The sequence below is a fragment of the Triticum aestivum genome, chromosome 2A, assembly GCF_018294505.1.
Source record: "Triticum aestivum cultivar Chinese Spring chromosome 2A, IWGSC CS RefSeq v2.1, whole genome shotgun sequence".
Classification (NCBI taxonomy): domain Eukaryota; kingdom Viridiplantae; phylum Streptophyta; class Magnoliopsida; order Poales; family Poaceae; genus Triticum; species Triticum aestivum.
The window spans coordinates 751,178,527-751,185,919 of NC_057797.1; positions in this window are offsets into that span (position 1 = coordinate 751,178,527).

Sequence of the window (7,393 nt, forward strand, 5' to 3'; positions counted from 1 at the left end):
CCAATTTTTTGATTTTTTTTGAATTTTTTATGCCCGTTTCAAAATGCGGTCAAAACGGCGGGCTTGACCGTTCCTAGCTAGTGGTTGAATCTTGGAAAACTTTTGGTGTTTCTCTGATTAAATAGATACTTATGTACCTAGAAATGATTTTTGGAAAAAATAAATAGCAAACTATGAGGTAGCTGCAGTTCAAATTTGACCCGCTTACAACTGAATCGGCGGAAATTATTCTTTTTACACGAGGTGGGTCAAAGATTTTGACACCCAACCATTTGGTCAATTGTATATTAAATATGGACTAGTATTTGAGAAAATTGATGGAGTCCAATTTTACAACAAATATTTGATAGGTTCTTCACAAAAAACATTTTTGCCTCTCGAAAAATGATTAAAAATAGCTAGAAAGATCAGAAATGCGTAAAAATTGGTCCTTATCCATAAAATATGGTCTAATTCTAGTGAAAATTTGTGTGGTACCCTTTTGCAAAATATTTTTGATACCTACTTCACAAAATCCTTCTAGTTTTAGTAGTACTTGGAAACTCTTTTCAATCACTAGTTTTCTGAACCAATCAGAACCATTCCCACGGATCGATGACATGTCGCCCATCCATCCATCCATCTCTCCATCCCACATCCATCCATCCATCTATCTACAGAAAAAAGGAAAAGGAGATAGCCCACCCGTAGCTCAAACCCTAGCTCAGATCCCCCATCTCCTCGCCGCCGCCGCCCCCTCCCAATCTCACCCCCACCTCTCCCCTCAACCAAGGATGACGAAGATCCAGTCCTCTCCCTGCGTGGCAACCCTTCCTCCCACCCACTGCCGACCTCGCCGTCCTCCTCACCCACCGCCCACCTCGTCCCTCCCTCCTCCCTCTGCCCCTTGCCTCGATCCCCCAGATCCAATCGACACAACCCCGCCGCCCCCGCACCCCGTACTGTCCACCATGGTCGCCTCCTCCTCCGGATCCCCGCACCAACCCACCACCCTGCCGTGGGGGCGTGTCTGCGGCGGCTGCCCGATCGCACGTCGTGCCTCCCTCTCCCTCGCACCAATTCTCGTCACCGCCACCAACATCGCCCAATCCCACCACCGATGGGCCAGATCCCGCCCGATTTCGGCATCCTCCGGCGCGCCCAACACACCACCGTGACCTCCTCCGTCCGTTCCTTCCTCCCATCGGGCCAGATCCGGCGCGCGCGTCCTCCAGAGGCCAAGCGCAACCCTTCCCAGCGGCTAGGGTTGTGGCTAGCACGTCGCCATCGTGGCTCCGGTGACTCAGGTGAGTCTCTCCACTCCTCTTCGTCACATACCTCCCTCTCTTCCTCACCTCTTCTTGTCTCCCTTGCAGATCTCAACGTCTAGGTTTGTTTCTTGCTCCGTTGACGGCTAGGGTTCCGATGTGGTTCGGTTGTGGCATGGCGGAGCGGGCGACAGAGGTGTCTTGGAAGCCACCAACATCAACAGCATGCTCCTACTCCAGCTTCTGGCCAGGGTTCGTCGGCCTCCTCTCTCTCTCTCTCTCTCTCTCTTCCCCCACTGTCTCTCTATTTCGATTTACCTATCTAAATTACGTCTCTCTACAACTGACCCCTTCTCTCCCCTCGCCTTGTGGATGCAGATCTGTCGAGGGATACATCATCGCCGGAATGTTGTCCTGGGTGTAGTCCTCCCTCATGCCACAACACCCACACTTGACTGACTCTATCTCCATTGCTGCTGGCTATGGATATTGCTCTGTGGTGCGGTGTGCTGTGCTGAGCTGGCCTTGGTTGGATTCTTGGGAGGCTATTTGTAGGGAAGGAGGTTATTACGGTTGTGATGGTAGGGGTGGGGATGGGAATTTAGGTTGTTGTTACTTGGTAGTGCTTACATAGTGAAGTCTAGTTGATTTTTCATATGGTATACCTTGTTATCGATCATCATTTGCTTCCTAATACACCTCATCAAAGCTTTCAAAGGCTCTCATTTTTCTGCATTACAAAAAATTGTAGTGCTGACCCCACAAGCACTTAGCATTTCTAAATGTGTCTATTTCTTTTGCTCCCCTAGGTTTAACCCCTAAGCTGCAAAAACTTTAAATTGGTCTGTGGGCAAGTGGGTTGGTAAATATAGAAGATGTAGAGATGTAGAACTGAAGCTTGGTACTTAGCCATTTAATATGTAGGTACTTAGTCTTACCTACACAATGAATTGTAGTTCGTTTGTCATATGGTTAGTGTTGGTCATATGCAAGTAAACTGGATACCCACCAGACTAACTATTTCCCAAAGTTAGAGTGATGCATTCTGTACTACACTGCTAATGCCTATCCGAGTTTGTTGTTTTATTTTCATGGTAACTAAATGTTGAATTTAGCCAAACTTCATGTCACCATGCGAATAATGTTTTTGCTCAAAATTCTTTTCTGTTTGTGTGGTGCTAAACTGCCAATAGAAGACGAGAGTTCTTGTTGAACAATGCTACAATTGCATTGTTGTATGTTATTTAGGGTTGTCCTAGTTGCATAAGAGCATCTTTTACTGTGCATTTTGTTTCTTTGCTCAGTACAGAATGTATTGCAAGTGTTGTTCATTATTTTTTCCTTTTGTCTAAATATATCACAAAATGTTATGTATGGAGTAGTGATTGTCTAATGTCCTCTTAGATTACCAAATGGATGAAGCGAAATCTTGTGTGACCCCGTAGCGTAGCACGGGCATCCTACTAGTTGGTATGATAAGTATGTGTTAGGTTTATCCAGTCCATCAATGTCGGTAAATGTGTTGTGGTCTGTGAATGTGTATAGATTTTTTTAAATTTTGTTGGCTGTTGCAACACTTGGATTATTTATTAATATAACCCAGCAACGATGCTTCCATTTTAAGACATGTACTAGTGTGCTAAAACTACTACTGTACCTGCTTCTTCTTAGACTGAGTAGTACATCAGGCCTGTATTAACTTGTGTTAATTGTATTAACTTGTAGCCTAGTCACTGCAGTCATCTTGTGCTTTTATCTTCTCTGTGATGTCATGAGCCTTTGAGTCTACTTATTGAAAACCTTATGCTCATATATCTTTTTAGTCCCTCTATTTCCATAAATGTGACACTGTTTTGTTTCTAAATACTTGACACATACAAGTTTGAGGGCATTATCCTAAACCCCTGCTATGATTGATCCATCTCCTCTACTTTGTTACTTGTGCTTAATTGAGATGTTACTCAAGGGTAGTGTTTGTGCCAGCATATACAAATGATATGGTCGCTTACTTTAATATGTGTGTTGACTCAAAACTGTCAAAATATCTAAAAAGAGAGTGAACTCACTTCACAGATTCTTTCAATCTTCAATGGTTATGGTTTTTGCATTATAGATTCTTAATCTCGGCTGATTCTAGATTCTTCCAATTGCTAGCTAGCTCCAAAAGCAAATCGTCTTCATTTGGAAGATGCAACATTCTATCAGAATCCATTCTCCTGCTCTTTTTCTTGTATTGTATGTCATCCATTGTTCAAACCTATTGGCAAGTTCTTGTAGTGTGTCGTTCTGTTCAGAAGTGCATTTTTATTTTACGATTTGCTTCCTGTGTGGTACTGGATGGCTGAGTATTAAAACAATTTGGTTACTATCAAAAGCACTATAATTCTCTGGAATTAAACTTTGACAAGCATGCATATATGTGTTCGTTTTTTTGGATTACGTGATGGCATTCTACGATTCTATTTAACAACTTCCGTATTATCTTCTTATTTCTCTTGTCCTTGTGCAGCAGGATTTGATTCGGTACAATGGGTTCATCGTGCCAGGCTCCTCTTTTCTGCTGCTTCCATGCAACGATGGTGGCGGTGGTGCTGTTTGGCATTGGCTACAAAAACACCCAAGGTGAGATCCTTTCCTTCCTCTGCTCCCCACCTGTGTGGTTGGTCTGAGCTTGTCGTGGTCATGGAGCCATGACTATGGTGGTCGCTCTGCGTTCATGTCCATTGTGCCATGTGTATGCCTTCTACATCAAGTTAGCATCCTTCTGCACAAAATTTTGTATGTGTTATTGGTCTGTAGAGAAAATGATTTGTGTCACATGCTCAACACACTTTGAACTATATACCTGGTTCAGTTTTAGAGAATGCTCCTGGTTGTTTAACACACTTACTGAACTAATCAGCCTATTGACTAACTACCATCAGTATCCACCAAACGGCTGTGGAAATAACTTTTGCTGATAATCCTTTGTTTTAAACAAGTACTAATGTTTTGGTAGGACAAGAAGTTTCAAATTCTTATGTTGGTTTATGTTCTCTTTTTAGGTTATGAGAAGATATGCTGCTGGAAAGATGCTCTTAGCAAACTGGAAGGGTTGCAACCAAATCCAATTGACAACATGGCAGTGGTCTCTGAATATCTAAGCTAGTGATCATCTTTTCAACGATTCCTTTTCTGTTTGGCCTTCTCGTAGGTAGTGTACATTAGTTGTCTGTTGGAGTTGTGATGGCAGTATATCTTCTTTGTTGCTTCGCTGTCGTTTGATATAGATGGCATTCTTTTAGTTGCTATTGCTTATGTATAGATAATCTGATGAAGATGTACATATGATATATGATTGTACGGCGAAACAAATATTGCTTTGATAGCAAAATAAAAAAACTCATATATTTCTCTGTTGTCCAGTCCTATGAATTAGTGGGCTGAAAATATTGATGGGTTGGAAGAGGCTTTGGCCCAAACAATGTTGGACAAAGATGGAACAAAAAAAGTCTCAAAAATAGAAAATGGACCGCAAAAAGGCTGAGGCCCAGAAAATGGAAAAGGCTTAGAAAACAAAAAACGCCATGTTGGGCTAGGCCCATGTAGCTAGCGAAAATTAACTAAAAAACATAAAATGGGCTGAATTAATGGGCTCATGTTGGGCTAGGCCCATGTATCTGACCAGAATTAAAAAGAAAAATAACATTAAATGGGCTGAATTGTTGGGCTCGGCCCATATAGACACCGAATTGGACCGGGCTGAATCTTATCAACGACCTTTTCAATTGGTCACAATTTTGCCACGTCAGATTGCCACGTCGGATCCGACATGGCCTGGGGAGAGAGCTAGCGACCAAAACAGAAGGTCATAGGATCAACGACCTTTTGTTAAAGGTCGCTATAGTCAGTTTACGACGCCCAGCTTTTGACATTATGTTTTTGGTCACAAAAAGGTCATAAATGGAAATTTGTGACCATTCAGTGACCAATAGTGGTGGTCATAAGTTGACATATTTCTTGCAGTGGTTCCTGGACCATTCAAAGTGTACATGAAAGCCATACATATGAGTGGACTCCCACGTCCATATGCAAATTTTCAAGCCTAAGATGTGGCAAATTGCTTTGGTCAGTTTGACAGCCCCAACTTCATTAGTCTTTGGATCTGATTGCAAGCTCCATCTGCATCAGTCTAGGAAAGGAATCTGGGTGATTGGTTCCTATAAATAAATTGGACAATATAAATTTAAACAACTTGGCTTACCCATAAATCTAACAAATCTAAGCTGGAGCTGCAAGCTACACTGAGACAACCAAAAGTTTAAAGATGAACTGATGAAGAAAAAGTAACCACTTGAAAAGGAAAAGAAATAGGAACAAAAACGATGTCTCTCTACAATCGTCTCTCCCAACTCCATTCCCCTAGCTTGCCCTCTCACCTCCCTGCATATAAACCAAAATATCTGATCGAGACCAGACAGAAGCAATGGTGGGAGAGTGATGCGACGGCAATGAGTTGGGCCAATGCTCCCAAGAGAAGAGTGTCTCAGTGATGGGCGTCGTCGAGTCGATGCTAGTGGCGATACCTAGGGTGTTCTTGTTGGGGAACGTAGTAATTTCAAAAAAATTCCTACGCACACGCAAGATCATGGTGATGCATAGCAACGAGAGGGGAGAGTGTGATCTACGTACCCTTGTAGACCGACAGCGGAAGCGTTAGCACAATGCGGTTGATGTAGTCGTACGTCTTCACGGCCCGACCGATCAAGCACCGAAACTACGGCACCTCCGAGTTCTAGCACACGTTCAGCTCGATGACGATCCCAGGACTCCGATCCAGCAAAGTGTCGGGGAAGAGTTCCGTTAGCACGACGGCGTGGTGATGATCTTGATGTACTACCGTCGCAGGGCTTCGCCTAAGCACCGCTATAATATTATCGAGGATTATGGTGGAAGGGGGCACCTCACACGGCTAAGAATATGATCACGTGGATCAACTTGTGTCTAGAGGTCCCCCCTGCCCCCGTATATAAAGGAGCAAGGGAGGAGGAGGCCGGCCCTAGGAGGGGGCGCGCCAAGTGTGGAGTCCTACTAGGACTCCCTAGTCCTAGTAGGATTCCACCTCCCATATGGAATAGGAAAAGAGGAAGGGAAAAGGAGAAGGAAGGAAGGGGGCGCCCCCCTTCCCTAGTCCAATTCAGACCAGACCAAGGGGAGGGGTGCGGCCACCCTTGAGGCCCTTTTTCTTCTTTCCCGTATGGCCCAATAAGGTCCAATACGTATTCCCGTAACTCTCCGGTACTCCGAAAAATACCCGAATCACTCGAAACCTTTCCGATGTCCGAATATAGTCATCCAATATATCGATCTTTATGTCTCGACCATTTCGAGACTCCTCGTCATGTCCGCGATCTCATCTGGGACTCCGAACTCCTTCGATACATCAAAACTCATAATATAACTGTCATTGAAACCTTAAGCGTGCGGACCCTACGGGTTCGAGAACAATGTAGACATGACCGAGACACGTCTCCAGTCAATAACCAATAGCGGAACCTGGATGCTCATATTGGCTCCCACATATTCTACGAAGATCTTTATCGGTCAGACCGCATAACAACATATGTTGTTCCCTTTGTCATCGGTATGTTACTTGCCCGAGATTCGATCGTCGGTATCTTAATACCTAGTTCAATCTCGTTACCGGCAAGTCTCTTTACTCGTTCCGTAATACATCATCTCACAAGTAACTCATTAGTTGCAATGCTTGCAAGGCTTATGTGATGTGCATTACCGAAAGGGCCCAGAGATACCTCTCCGACAATTGGAGTGACAAATCCTAATCTCGAAATACGTCAACCCAACATGTACCTTTGGAGACACCTGTAAAGCTCCTTTATAATCACCCGGTTACGTTGTGACGTTTGGTAGCGCACAAAGTGTTCCTCCGGCAAACGGGAGTTGCATAATCTCATAGTCATAGGAACATGTATAAGTCATGAAGAAAGCAATAGCAACATACTAAATGATCGGGTGCTAAGCTAATGGAATGGGTCATGTCAATCACATCATTCTCCTAATGATGTGATCCCGTTAATCAAATAACAACTCTTTTGTTTATGGTTAGGAAACATAACCATCTTCAATTAACGAGCTAGTCAAGTAGA